The sequence below is a fragment of the Lonchura striata genome, chromosome 20 (assembly GCF_050655825.1).
Source record: "Lonchura striata isolate lonStrDom1 chromosome 20, ASM5065582v1, whole genome shotgun sequence".
NCBI lineage: Eukaryota > Metazoa > Chordata > Aves > Passeriformes > Estrildidae > Lonchura > Lonchura striata.
The window spans coordinates 15,180,858-15,194,322 of NC_140722.1; the positions used below are offsets into that span (position 1 = coordinate 15,180,858).

General features: G+C 56.5%; 1 pseudogene across 1 annotated transcript; it reads left to right on the forward strand.

Moving 5' to 3' along the window:
* The first annotated feature begins 304 nt into the window (after positions 1-304).
* Positions 305-13,300, forward strand: LOC146765748 (opsin-5-like; annotated as a pseudogene). The gene is made up of 5 exons (XR_014949727.1): positions 305-7,274; positions 7,723-7,854; positions 9,683-9,987; positions 11,723-11,924; positions 12,198-13,300. The product of XR_014949727.1 is annotated as an opsin-5-like (transcript).
* Positions 13,301-13,465: the final 165 nt, after the last annotated feature.

Genomic DNA, 13,465 nt, shown 5'->3' on the forward strand with positions numbered 1-13,465 from the left:
CTCCTGCATCCCGCTGTGAAAAACCGACTCGGGGCCAAGGTGAAAACGAAGAGGATGCAGCACATCTTACAGTGCCGGGAGGAAAGCAAAGGGTTGATGGCCCTGGTGCGGCAGCAGCTCCTTTACCTCCCAAACCCCGCGGCCAGCCGCAGAACTGGGGCTGCTCCGTGCGCGGAGAGGGTGGGAGAGGCAGGACGGCTGACCGGGCAGCCTCGCCGCGGCTCGCAGCTGTGCGTGTGCCCAGGGGCTGCTCCTCGGCCAGGGGCTCGGCTCTGGCACGACCCGGCCCGGCTCTGCTCTGCCCTGGAGGGCTCCGTGGGCAGCCTGGCGTGCAGCTCCCTGTGCCAGGCCAGCCCTGAGCCAGGCTCGGGAGAGGCAGCTCCGAGCCGGGCTCCGTGCGGGCTGTAAGCGGGATTAGACTCCCTGCCGCCCCGCTGGCAGTGAGACAGGATCGGGCACAATGGGCACTCGCTCGCTGCCGCCCCGCGCTGCTGCCGCTTCCCCGCTGCCCGGTGAGACGGGCTCGGGCAGGCGGGCAGCCGCCGCGGTTTTCGAGCCGGCTGCTTCGCTGCCCTGGCCGCCGGAGGAGAAAGGATCTGCTCCCCGTAGGGGATTCTGGAGGAGGGCAGCGCTGCGCCGCTGCCCCTTGGCCGCTGCCCCTTGGCCGCTGCCAGGCTGCGGGGCAGAGCTGGCCAGGCTTTGCCGGGCACGGGCAGGAGGATTCCGCTCCGGAGAGCCGCGTTCGCGGTTCCCTACCCCGGCACAGCAGCTCGGGGCTTTGCTCGCTGCTCCGAGGGGTGCCCTGCTGCCCGTGCCCCCCGCTGGCAGCGGCGGCTCCGGCTCCTGCTGCTGGGGCGGGCAGCGGGGCTGTGAAAGGCGTCCTGACACCCAGCAGCCTCCTGCCTCCGGCACTGACTCGCAGTCAATGTGGAAAGGCTTTGTGCACAAAAAACCTGGACAGTGGAAATGCTCCAGATAAAAATGAAACAACCTGCTCTGATTATTTTTTTCCTTGGCATGAAGAAGAAATTTCTCTTCCAGCATTCAGAGTCTGGGGGGAACTGAAGTAATTTTGTAGGGAACTTTACATGAGGTTAGAGATTGCTTTAATTATTGATATTTCTTATTGATGAGATCTTTTCTGAGTGCGGCAGATCCTGAATGTGAGTGATGGAGATTCTGGAGCTTCTGCTCAGGCTGGGCTTTATCATCCACAGTTCCTGCTTTGAGATGAGGATGTGAAATACCTTCTGACTTGGGTAATAGCTCCCATTTGTTTTTCCTGTCTTATCTGGGCTTTGAGTTAACTCTGCGCTGTGCAGGTCTCTGCCCTGAAGACTGTCAGAGTTCCAATGGCTGTAAGTGGCTCAGGAGCAGCCCTGGCAACTTGTGTGTGGCAGCTGCTTCTGCTGTTGTGGGTGTGGGGCTGTCATGCTTCCTGCTTTAGAAATCATTCTCATGATAGTCATACTGTTCTGAAATTTTTCATCATCAACCTGCTTTAAAAAAAGAAAAAGAAAAATCAACCCACAAGTGCTCATCAGCTCCTTAGAGAAAAATGCTGCTTTCTCCCAAAGTAAGTAAAATCTGGTCTGTTGCTTTGCATCAAGGTGCTTGAATTTAAGTGCCTTGCCTGGAATTTTCACAGGCACCTTTCTAAAGCACGGCCGGTTGTGGCGAGCAGCCTTTGCTGTGGGAGCAGTCTCTGTGTGACTCCACCATTGCACATGTGCAAATGCCAGACTCATAAATGCAATGTTAGTGAGAAGACATGCTGCTGGCCAGCAAGTCTGAGAAGGAGCAGCCTCATCACGTCTCGGTGCACTGATGCTGACTGGCACATCCCTGCTGAACCTTCCCACGGGGCACTTTGGGGTGGAGAGGAAGCCTTCTCCTCCTCCTCCTCCTCTCCCGTGTGCCACCAGCAGCCTGGGTGTGCCCACGGCTGCGTGGATTTACTGGCCACAGCAGTGCCAGGTGTGCCCACGGAGGAGGGGCTGTAGGATTTCCTGGCCACAGCTTGCACAGGCTGACTCAGTGGAGAAGCAGAAGGGGACAAGGACAGCACCTGCCCCATCTCCTGTTCCAAGCCTGTTTCCTCAGCTCAGGGTCAGCCTTTGTGTCTTGAGGGGAGAGTTCAGCACTGCTGTGAAGCACCTCCCCAGGAGCTCAGTTCCCCTTGGGAAGTGCTGGAGAAGGCTCCTTATTGCTCTTGGGATGTGCTCTGAGGAGACACTGCCATTTCCAGCTCTTTTTGCTTTAGGTTTGTTCCTGGCCCTCAAACTGCAAACGTCTGTGGCATTGTTTCCCGTGGCATTAATTGAGATGTGCTCTCAGAGCTGTTCCCAGGCTGCTTTATGCGCTGGCTTTGGGCCACCTCAGCAGAAATCAGTGGGCTGCGTGCATATGTTCTGCTTCTCCTTTTTTGGGGAGAGTGGGGGAGAGGGGCTTAGCTCCCCACGCTCTGCCTCTCACTCCTGGAGAAGTAAAACCCCTCTTAGGGACCAAATTCTCTCACTCTCCAGACCCCAATGCCAGAAGCTGCTCTGAGGGACAGTTCCAATGGCAGGAACGAGCAGGAGGTGTCTGGTTTCTGCTCTGCTGGGAAGTCCTGTGGGGTGGCCGTGGCACTGCTGGTCACTGCTGGTCATTGTTGGTCACTGCTGGTCAGTGCTGGTCAGTGCTGGTCACTGCACTGCCCCGCAGCAGCCAAGGCACAGGCTGCAGGTGCTGCTGCAGGACAGAGATGGGAGGTGTCAGCTGAGCAGAGGATGCTCTTAGACTCTGACACCCACTCCTCCATCTCCAGTGGAGAATTTCAGCCTGAGCACACAAAACCTCTTCAAGTAAATTAGTAACAGAAATGAGACTTAGAATGGGTGACTGACGGAGGGTCGAAGAGCATGTTTGGTCTGTGTGTGGTCCTTGTCCTACCTTTGCATCTTCAGAGACCAAACTTGAAAGGTCAGTCTCAGAAATCCCTTTCCACCCCTTTCTTACTCCTGCATTTCAGTATTCAGTTAGAGAAGCACTGAGTCATCTGAAATGTGTTCTCTCCTCCAGGATCATGGCTGGGCTCTGGGAAGAGTCTGCCACAGGGAGTCTTCCAAACCTCCCTTCACTTGGTCTCCTCTAGGACTTCTGCCTCCTTCAGGAATCAAAATCTGATTCACTTTCTATTGTGACTCGTAAAGTCTTGGACTACTTAGAGACATATCAAAAATTAAAATAATCTCTTTTGACAGCATCAAAGCCTGTGGTGTTTGAATCTTTGATATGAAGATTTCTCCTGCTTGGAGAACAGCTCATTTTTAATGCTGTGAAATAGAGCATGATAACTGTGCTGCTGTCTGTACTACAGTGAGCATTATGTGCTGCTTAATAAAATGATGCTCCTGTCCAAGAGCTTTCTGTCTAAATGAAAGAAGGTGCAGTATTAGTATTCAGATGTTGGTAACTAACACTAAAAACTTTTTGCACAAATCTGTCTTTGGTGTAGATTTTCTGCCTGCAGCTGGAGTTAAATTCTTTCTCCCTGGTCCAGTGCTCACAGCTTAAAAGACAACCTGTTAAATGTTGCAATGGCCCAGATACCTCTGGGACCTATTGCCTGTCTGGTCTGGCTCTGCAGGGGGTTTGCAGTACAAGAAGAACTGAGGAAGGATTTTTGAGATGTGCTGAAACACTGTGAGGTCTACAAACAAGATTTGAGGGAAAGAAAGATGGGAGGCCCTAGGAAGAAAGACATGACTGCAGAAGTGCAAAACTTAGGGGATTTTGCCACCAAGAACTCTGTCTGCTCACCAGGATCAAACAGAAACGTTCCTGTTGTGGTACAAACCCAGGTATAATCCCTGTATTTGCCTCCTGGCTGCTCCTGAGCCTATCTCAGGGCAGGTTGCAGGCATCTTCTGGTACGTTCAGAGCATGATGTAAAAATCCTTTTCCTCTTCATTGTACTTCCTGCTTTTCAAGAGGCTCAAAGCCTGTTGGCAAAATGACTTTTATTGAGCACAAGTAGGATGGTCACATATCTTTGGAGTGAATGTGGATTTGACACTGATTTGTTTCTGCTTTTTCTGCCTGCAGCTTTTCACTCATGCTCTCCAGTGAAGGATGTTATTTCCTCGTGGAATATTTTCCATATGACTAAATAAAGTCCAGGGGCTGTGATTTTTGTGTCAGTGCTTGGCACTGTGGGCTTCTGCTCAGAAATCAGATGGACATGTGAGAAGTAGTCCTACAAACGAGCTCTGCATTATTAAGAGTGATAGAGTAAAACAAAATGATCAGGTATTTTAATTTCCGTGGCTCTTAGAATTTGTCCTTTTCCCCCAACAAAGCCTGAAGGCACAAGGAGATTCATTCATTGTCAGCAGACACCTTCCCTTGCCAAACGGAGAGTCACGTCCCAGTTTCTCCATTTGCACTCCCCAGAAGGTGGTGCCTGTGAAAAGCAGCAGCTCAGCTGCAGGATGTTCAGGGAGCAGGAGCTGTCCCTGGAGCACTGACAGCAGCTCTGCCCCACCAGGAGCCTGATTTCCAGTTCTGCTGGCTCAAGAGCTCCCCTGCTGCACACGTGCAGAGATTTTGCAGAAAATCAGACCTATGGACTTACAGATTTTGTAGAAAATCAGACTTCAGGTGCAATGGGACCCATGTCTGGTGGCAGCCTGGAGGGGCACCACTCTTTGGGGATTCGCTGGGGAAAGCAGGCAGGGCTGTGCTGTGGCATGGAGGAGGCACCACAGTGGGAGGCTGTGCTCTGCTGGGCTCTGCTGTGCTCTGCTGGGCTCTGCTGGGCTGCAAAAGGCTGAACTAGAGCTCTCTTCCATCTGAGCACAGCTGTTCCTTAGACAACCTCTGGAACACGGGCCCCTTGCCCCATTCTCGGCAGCCAGCCCTTACCCTGTGAAGGGGCTGGGAGCTGGAGGAGCTTCCTCTGCAGAGGTGTTTGAAGGCAGCTCTCAGGTGTCCTGCTGTGGGTGGGCTGACCACAGGCTCTGCGGGTGCTCCTGTGCTGCTCTGAGTGCTGCCTGGCTGAATTTGGGGTTTATGCCCCCTGCTCTCAGGCTTGTGGCCAGGCTGCCACCAGCAGGGCTAACCCCCGAGTCCCAGCATCGGAGCCTGCCCCAGGACCTGCAGCTGCTGCACACATTTCCCTGCTCCCCTCAGCTTCACTCTGAAGTTTCTGCAGGGGTGAGGCGCCCTCCATGGCAGGGGAAGGTGGAGAGGGAGCCCTGCTGTGCTGAGCTCGGGGGGATCCAGCCCTGGTGCTCCCAGGGACACTTCGCAGTGCCCTGCAGGCTGTGCAGCTGAGCAGGGCTGACTTAGCCCAGAGAGGATCCTGAAAGTTAAGGGTTAAGCTCTGACCAGCTGGACTTTAAGAGACAGGCAGCATTCAAAGCAGAGAGGACTAGTGGGATGTGAGAAACCAGAATTTGCAGGCACAGGGAATTGTGGGTGGCACTGAAAAGCCAAATACACGAACAGAAATACATGTATTTAATATATATTTCCATTACAGTCACAAGCACAAATTGTGAGGGGGGAAGTGCATCTCAAGAGCAACATATGTGTTACCTCATGCCTCCTGCTAAGTATACAAGCATGGGAATAAGTGTCTACTTAACACAGAGCTGAAAGTTTGGTGTGCAGATGGTAGGAAGTTGGGCAACAGCATGTGTAGCTTGGATCTGTCCTACGTGAATGCCATCACCCAGCGTTGTTTCTGGCTAAATGTCACCCTTCAGATCCCTCCCTGACCCACTTGCAAAGATGCTGAGCTGCCTCTTCAGCAAAGGAGTGCTCAGGAAATTGTGACCTCAGCTGGGCTAGGTGAGAATCTAGTGATGATAAAATCAGATGAGAACACAAAGCAGTGGGAGAAAAAGGGCTGATAAAAGCGCCCATGGGCCTAAATCTTGTCAGAAAATGGGGGGATCTCTCCCTGCCCTTTAAGGAACATCCTGTAACTGCTACCACAGCCACCTGAGGTGAGGCAGACAAGGACTCTGTTGGTACAACCAGCTTCAGGTCCACTGAAGGGGATTTGGAGCTTGAGCTGGCCCTTGATTTCAGCAGGAGTTGGAAAAGCTAATAAAGTGTACTTAGCACAGATGTGAGACTTACTCTGTGGGAAAAATGCCTTGTGAGGCTGGGAAGAAGGATAAATATCTCCGTACTCTGCTCTCCAGTGATTCCAAAGCCTCCAGAGTTCTGGATTTGCCCACATCCCATGTGGGAGTCCTGTTCCCTGAGGGGAACTTAGGGTTGGCCATTCATAGCTTTGGAAGCTGGTTCTTACCATGAGATTTAATTTGCAGCCTAATCCATTAGGGAGGAACTCTTATCCTTCCCCAAAAGCAGCAGATTCCCCTTCTGAGGACACTGAAACTTCTCTTCCATGAAATTACAATTATGTAATGAAAAAGAGAAAGCTCTTATTATAAAACTTAAATCACCACTGTTGATTTAAATACACTAATAGCAAACAAAGAGCCTTCTTTTGTTTAGTTTGGATTTTCCTTCATCTTCATAATGCCTTTCTTCTTGTTTGTTTTGTTACCATGATATGTACAGTGCAGACTCACAGGAGTGACATTGCCAGGAAGAAATTACGAAGGCCAAGGGCCCAGCTCCCTGGCCTCACATCAGAGGAGCGCTGTACAGTTATTTATCTAGCTGGGAGGAAGTGCCCCTCGCACCTTCCAGCTGCAGCAAGTGGCTTTGGCCAGATCCTGCACCGGAGCCCGCTGCAGTCTCATCCCCTCTCTGCACTCCTTCCAGACGCCTCTGTAGGATCTCAGGAAGGGGAAGGGATCCCATCCAATGGAAAGGAGCCCCGGATGTGCTCACAGAGCTCTGGGGGTCCTGTGGGATCTCAGGAAGGGGAAGGGATCCCATCCAATGGAAAGGAGCCCCAGATATGCTCACAGAGCTCTGGGGGGCCCGTGGACTCCCCTGCTCAGCCCATCCCAGAGAGGGAAGCCTGGAGCCCTCTCCACCCTCTGTAAACTTCTGCAGTGTTTCCTTCCAAACATCTCAGGATGCTCCTGGCTCCTTTCCTGGCTCTGTCACACACAGCAGCATTCTCTGCCTCCTGCACAGGCATCGTGTCCCTGTCTGGGAACTCACTGCTGCTGCTGGTGGCCCATCAGAAGAGGTCCCTGCTGAAACCTGCCGAGTTCTTCATCGTCAACCTGGCCATCAGTGACCTGAGCATGACGGTGACGCTCTTTCCCCCTGGCCACCTCCTCCTTCTTTGCACACAGGTACCTCGGGAGCACCCTGCGCTGGCCAGAAGCCTGGCTGCAAACTGTCGGGGAGCAGGAGATCCCTGGCAGGTGCAGGGGGCTCGGCGTGACACAGGGGCACGTGTAGGCTCCCAGACATCCACTCCCCATCCCACAGCACGTGCTTTGCTGCTCCCTGCCCCTCCAGTTCCTACGCAGATCCGCTGCCAGAGGGGTCTGTGCTGGTGTCCAAGCTGGCAGCACGGTGGTGGGAGCTGCTGTGGGTCAGGGCAGCTCCTGCATCCCCAGCTCCAGCCATGTCCATCCTTGGGGTGCTCATGCCCGTATTTACCGGTCAGGTGCTGGCACGTGTGCAGCCCACGGAGCTCCCCACATGTGCCCAGCTGTGCTGCAGGAACGGGAGCAGCTGCTGGGAATCTGTGCAGCCCAGGGGCAGGACGGGCTCACCCGCAGCCTCTCCTTGCAGGTGGCTCTTCGGCCAGGCCGTGTGCTCCCTGTACGCCTTCTGCGGGGTCCTGTTCGGGCTGTGCAGCCTGGGCAGCCTGACGGTGCTCAGCACGCTCTGCTGCCTGAAGGTCTGCTTCCCGGCATATGCTAGGTGCTGGGATGCGTTATCTGACCCTCACTCACACCCCCCTCGGTTAACAGAGCCCTTTTTCTTTTAATGAGCCAGACCCACCTCTCCAGGGAAAGCTTTGCCCCAGGGCAACCTGTTCCCAGTCAACATTTAGTCGCAGAATCACAGAAATGAGCTTAGGCTGGAAAATATCTATAAGATCATTGAGTCCAGCTGTTACCACAGCATTCCAAGTCCAGCACTAAACCATGTCCCCAGGTGTCACATCTGTGTGGCTGTATCACAGCAGATTGCAGGTTTTTGAATGTCCATACACAGGCTTGAGCTTAGGCTAGAGCAGACTGCAGCTGGGAAGCCACAAGCTCTGGCAGAGCAACAAGAGCTGCTTTGCCTGGTCCCTGGTGGGAGAGCCATAGGTTAAATGTGTTTAATTCACTGAAATAATTAATACAGGAGGGCCGGGTTTGCAGTGCTATAGCTCATGTCTGTAGCCCTGTTTTCACCTGCATGTCCTCCACAGAGCTAAAGTGGATGATTGCTCACTGCGGAGAGCACCTGAGGAACTGAGGGAGCCCACGGATGGCCCTTACGCAGCTCCTGCTCCAATTTGGAGTTCTTAATTTCCTCAGCTCAGCTGCTGATCCTCCCTCTAGCACTTATCTTCAGAATTCACTTTCCATTAAAGACCAAAAACAGAAACAAAATGGGAAATCATATATATCACTTTGGTTTGCAGACCAGCATCCCAGGATCCCTCCTATCCCCCTGTGCCCTGACTCACTGCCCGTGTGCTCCATGCCAGTGGCTGCTGCCAGCCACCCGTGTGTCCCCAGCAGCTCTCAGTGCCTCAGGACAATGCTGGAGCACAGTCATCTTGGTTATGTACCAGCACAACAGCTCAGGAGGTGGCTAAAAAGGTGGGAGGAAAGATAAAGGAGTAAGTTGGCTGTGGAAAGGCAGCCCAGGTGACAGGGGCTTTTCCCTGCCCAGCCTCTGCTCTTGATCAGCCAGTGCTGGCGCTTGGGGCTTATCTACAGCCCAGCCCATCTTCTGTGAGGAAACGTGCTTTTAGTTGCTTAGTTTCAAAGCAAAATATTATTTGTATGCATGTCTGAAGATACAGCACTTTACAGTGAGTCTTGGAAGATCAGAGAGTGTGACATTCGATGGGGATTGGGACAAAAATGAAAACACAATGTCTCCCCAGAGCTTCACTCTGCAGGGAGGGAAAGGTGCCTGGAGTGGCAGGGTCTGGGGTGGCCCCAGGAGCCCTGGTCGTGCCCAGGCGCTGGTGTGGAGCGCAGCCCCTCAGGTGGGTGAGCTCACCTGGGCACAGGCATGGGGAAAAGCCAACGGGCATTCAGTCAGCACAGGCCAGAGCTCTGCTCTGTTCCCAAAGGCTGAGCTCCTGAAGGGCAGTAAGGGTTCCTGGTTGTGGCAGCTTTGGAATTAGGCTGTGGAAAGAGCCCGGAGGTGCTTTAGTGGGTAAAGCCAAGGAGCACCTCCGCAGCCTGGGGAATCAGCCGCAGCTCACCGAGCAGCAGCACCTGGGGCCCTGCAGGCAGCAGCTTCAGCTGCAGGGGTGCTTAGTGAGAACATTAGGAAACCAAGTTCACTCTTGCACAGCTTTGCAGATGGCACCAGGCTAGGCTGGAGGAGCCAGCTCGTGGGAAGGGGGCTGGGGTTTAGTGTTGGTCTGCGGAGCACGGGAGCTGCCGGCGGCGCCCGGCCCTGCCCGGAGCCCGGCTGTGCCCTGGCGGCCGTGCCGGGCCCGGGGCTCGGGGCGCCTGAGGGGCAGCTCCGGCCCCGCCGTGCCCCGGGCCCTGAGCGGGTGCCCATCCCCAGGGAGCGGGCTCTCGCGGAGCCACGCCGCCGGGCTGCCGCCGGCCGTGTGGGCCCACGGCCTGGCCTTGCGGCGCGCCCCTACGGCCCCGCGCCCTACGGGCCGGCCTGCTGCATCGCCTGGCGGGCCGCCGGCACCGAGGCCGCGCTCTACATCCTCGCCCTCCTCGTCTTCTGCTACCTGCTGCCCTGCCTGCTCGTCCTGGCCTCCTACGCGCTGATCCTGCGGACGGTGTGGGGTCGCGGAGAGCCCTGAGGCAGCGCACGGCCCCCCGGCCCAGGGCCCGCGGCACGCACGGGCTGCTGCTGAGGGCAAAACGGGGATGGCCCTCAGGGGAAAACGGGGATGGTCCTCAGGGGAAAATGGGGATGGTCCTCAGGGGGAAACGGGGATGGTCCTCAGGGGAAAACTGGGATGGTCCTCAGGGGAAAACGGGGATGGCCCTCAGGGCAAAATGGGGATGGTCCTCAGGGGAAAACGGGGATGGCCCTCAGGGGAAAACGGGGATGGCCCTCAGGGGAAAATGGGGATGGCCCTCAGGGCAAAACGGGGATGGTCCTCAGGGGGAAACGGGGATGGCCCTCAGGGCAAAACAGGGATGGCCCTCAGGGCAAAACGGGGATGGCCCTCAGGGCAAAACGGGGATGATCCTCAGGGGAAAATGGGGATGGTCCTTAGGGGAAAACAGGCATGGTCCTCAGGGCAAAACGGGGATGGTGCTCAGGGGAAAACTGGGATGGTCCTCAGGAGGAAACGGGGATGGCCCTCAGGGCAAAACGGGGATGGTCCTCAGGGGGAAACGGGGATGGCCCTCAGGGGAAAACGGGGCTGCTCCTCAGGGCAAAACGGGGATGGCCCTCAGGGGAAAATGGGGATGGTCCTCAGGGCAAAATGGGGATGGTCCTCAGGGGAAAACGGGGATGGTCCTCAGGGGGAAACGGGGATGGCCCTCAGGGCAAAATGGGGATGGCCCTCAGGGCAAAACGGGGATGGCCCTCATGGGAAAACGGGTATAGTCCTCAGGGGAAAATGGGGATAGTCCTCAGGGGAAAACGGGGATGGTCCTCAGGGGAAAATGGGGCTGCTGCTCAGGGTACGGGAACAGGGCTGCTGCTCAGGGTAAAACAGGGATGGTCATCAGGAATGGGAAACAGAGCTACTGCTCGGTATGGGAAACAGGGCTGTTCCTCAAAATACGGGGAATGGGGCTGCTGCTCAAGGTACGGGAAACAGGGTTGCTCCTCAAGGTACCAGGAATTGGGGGCTGCTCCTCAAGGAATGGGGTCAGGGGGCTGTGGGGCCACGGTGTGCCCTGCCCAGCCCACGGCCCATGGGCAGGCAAACGGCAGGGCCCCTCCTGCCCAGTGTCTGCTGCTCCTGATGAATTCTCCAGGTGTTTGTGTCAGTGTGGGTAACAACACATTGCTCTTCATTTAAAGTCATCAGGTGGAGGAGTTTTCATTTTAAATTACATTGGAAAAGATCATAAAGGAGCTTGCATGAGTCATAGTTCCCCAGACTACAAGCTAATACTATAATTTACCAAGAATATGTAAAAAACCCTGAATAACCTTTTAAAAAGACAGCATGAGATAAAACAACTTGCAAGCCTGGCTTCAAAGGAAACATCCACATCCATTCAGGGGAGAGGGACTGAGCACAGCCCATGTCCAGGCCTCCCAAGCCACACAGGTTGCTGGAGGGATTTGCAGTGCTGCCAAAAGCTGTTGGGGTCTGATGCTGAGCTGGTCCCAGCCAGGTCACTGGGTCCTTTGTACCTGTCTGCCACAGCAGGCTGAGGCCGTTCCCCAGTTTCCCAGGTGGGACAGGGTGTGAGAGGGAGCAGGTCTATGCATGGGCTGTGCTGAGCTGCTGCCCTGCTCTCTGACATTCCAGTACAGGTCCAGAAGGCTGAGCACCTTCCCCTGGGGATGTGAGGGACCCTGCTCAGGGTCCTGCTGCATGTGGCTGGGTCTGGGGGGTGTCAGCGTCCCCCGAGTGCTGCAGGAGGCTCACGGTGCCGCCATCTCCTCTGCTCCTCTCCAGCTGAGCGTCGCTGTGTGCCTGGGGTTCCTGGCTGCCTGGACTCCCTACGCCGTGCTGGCGCTGTGGGCGCTGCTCGGGGACGCCAGCCAGGTGCCAGCACTCGCCCTCGTGCTCTCGGCCGTCTTCGCCAAGTCCTCGACGCTCTACAACCCGCTGGTGTACCTGCTCCTCAAGCCCAGCTTCCACAGGTTCCTCCCCTCCTGTGCTGCGGCTGCCGGGGCGCCGCGCTCGGGCCCTTGCCGGTGCCATGCCGCAGGGCCCATCCCGGCACTGGCAGGAGCTGCGGCGATGGTTTTGGGTGTTTCGGCGATGGCTTCGGGTGTTTCGGTGACTGCCCCGGGTGCCGCACGCCCCCCCGGCTGTCCTGCAGCCCGGCCCGGCGTGGCGCCCTGGCCGTGCTGGCCAGCGGAGCCGCGGGGCAGCCGGGCCCGAGCAGCACGGTGCGGGTGATGGTGCTGCTAACGGAGCTGGCCAGGCCTGGGCACTGCCAGCATGGCGGGGCAGGCCCTGCCCTCGGCCGTGGCCAAGGACCTGCTCTGAGCCCAGCCCTGCCCCGCTGTGCCCCAGCAGAGCACGGAACACAAACCCACACACAGCATTCTCTCACCCCCGTGCCCGGCGGGTCCCAGATGTTCCACACCTGAAGTGACATGAAGATGTAAGACCAACCCCTCTGGTTTGGCTCTTGCAGCTCTGAGCCTGGTGTTTGCACATGCAAAAACAAGAACAAAAATAGACCCCAGTGCCTGAGATGTGCCCAGGGTGCAGCCCAGGGTACAGTCTCTCCTGCAGTTTGCTCTCTGGGCCCTTGGCCTTTGTTTTTCCAACCTGGTGCTCTGATGGTCAAGTAGGAACTTGGTTGTCTTAAAAATTGTGCCTGGCAGGGTGGGCTGGGGGCCAGGAGGCCCGAGGGGAATCTACCTCCAGTGCCAGCTCCTACAGCCTCCACAGTCCCCTCCCGTCCTGCTGGGGCGTGGGACTGTCCACACAGCTACCTCACCTGGGGTAAGGCAGCACCTCCCCACAGGTCCCTGGGACTGCTCTCTGTGCCAGCTCTCCTACCCTGCTCCCTCCATGGGAGCTGGCCTTCAGAGCAAGGATTTGGGGTTACAGTAATCCTGGAGCGAGTTGTGGCAGTCCCAGAGAATGATCTGCATGCAGGGAAGGGCAAATCTGTGGGTGAACACCGACCTGGAGAAGGGACTGTGGCTGCAGGGTGTCCCCAGTGCTGGGACAATGCATTGACATTCAGCACGTTCCAGCTGTCATTTCTGAAGTAAATTTACTCATGCAAAACCAGTGTCCCCCTCAGTCTGGCTCTGACAGGAATGTGGATGGGGACGGTGCAGAGCATGCCCGGGGCCAGAGCGGGGCCAGGCTGGGAGCCACGGGCCAGCCACGCAGAGAGGGGCACAGCCCATCGGCTGGGCACGGGCACGTGGCACCAGCAAACCTCCTCTGCCCCGGCAGCCAGGCCTCCGAGTGCCGAGTGCCACAGGCACACTGTGCCGGCAGCAACGGGACCCTGCACACCCCTGCATGTCCCCCCGGCCCTGGGCTGTCCTGGGCCGTCCTGGGCCATCCTGCTGCTGCCCATCGAGAGGAACCTCCAGAAAGGGACCAGGGGTTGGTTTCCCCTTGGAGGACACAACCATGAAGGGCTGCTGCCATCTCCTGGGGGCTCTCGGGGCATGGCCACCTGGCACAGACAGAGACCAAGGACTGAGCAGCCAGGCTGGGCAC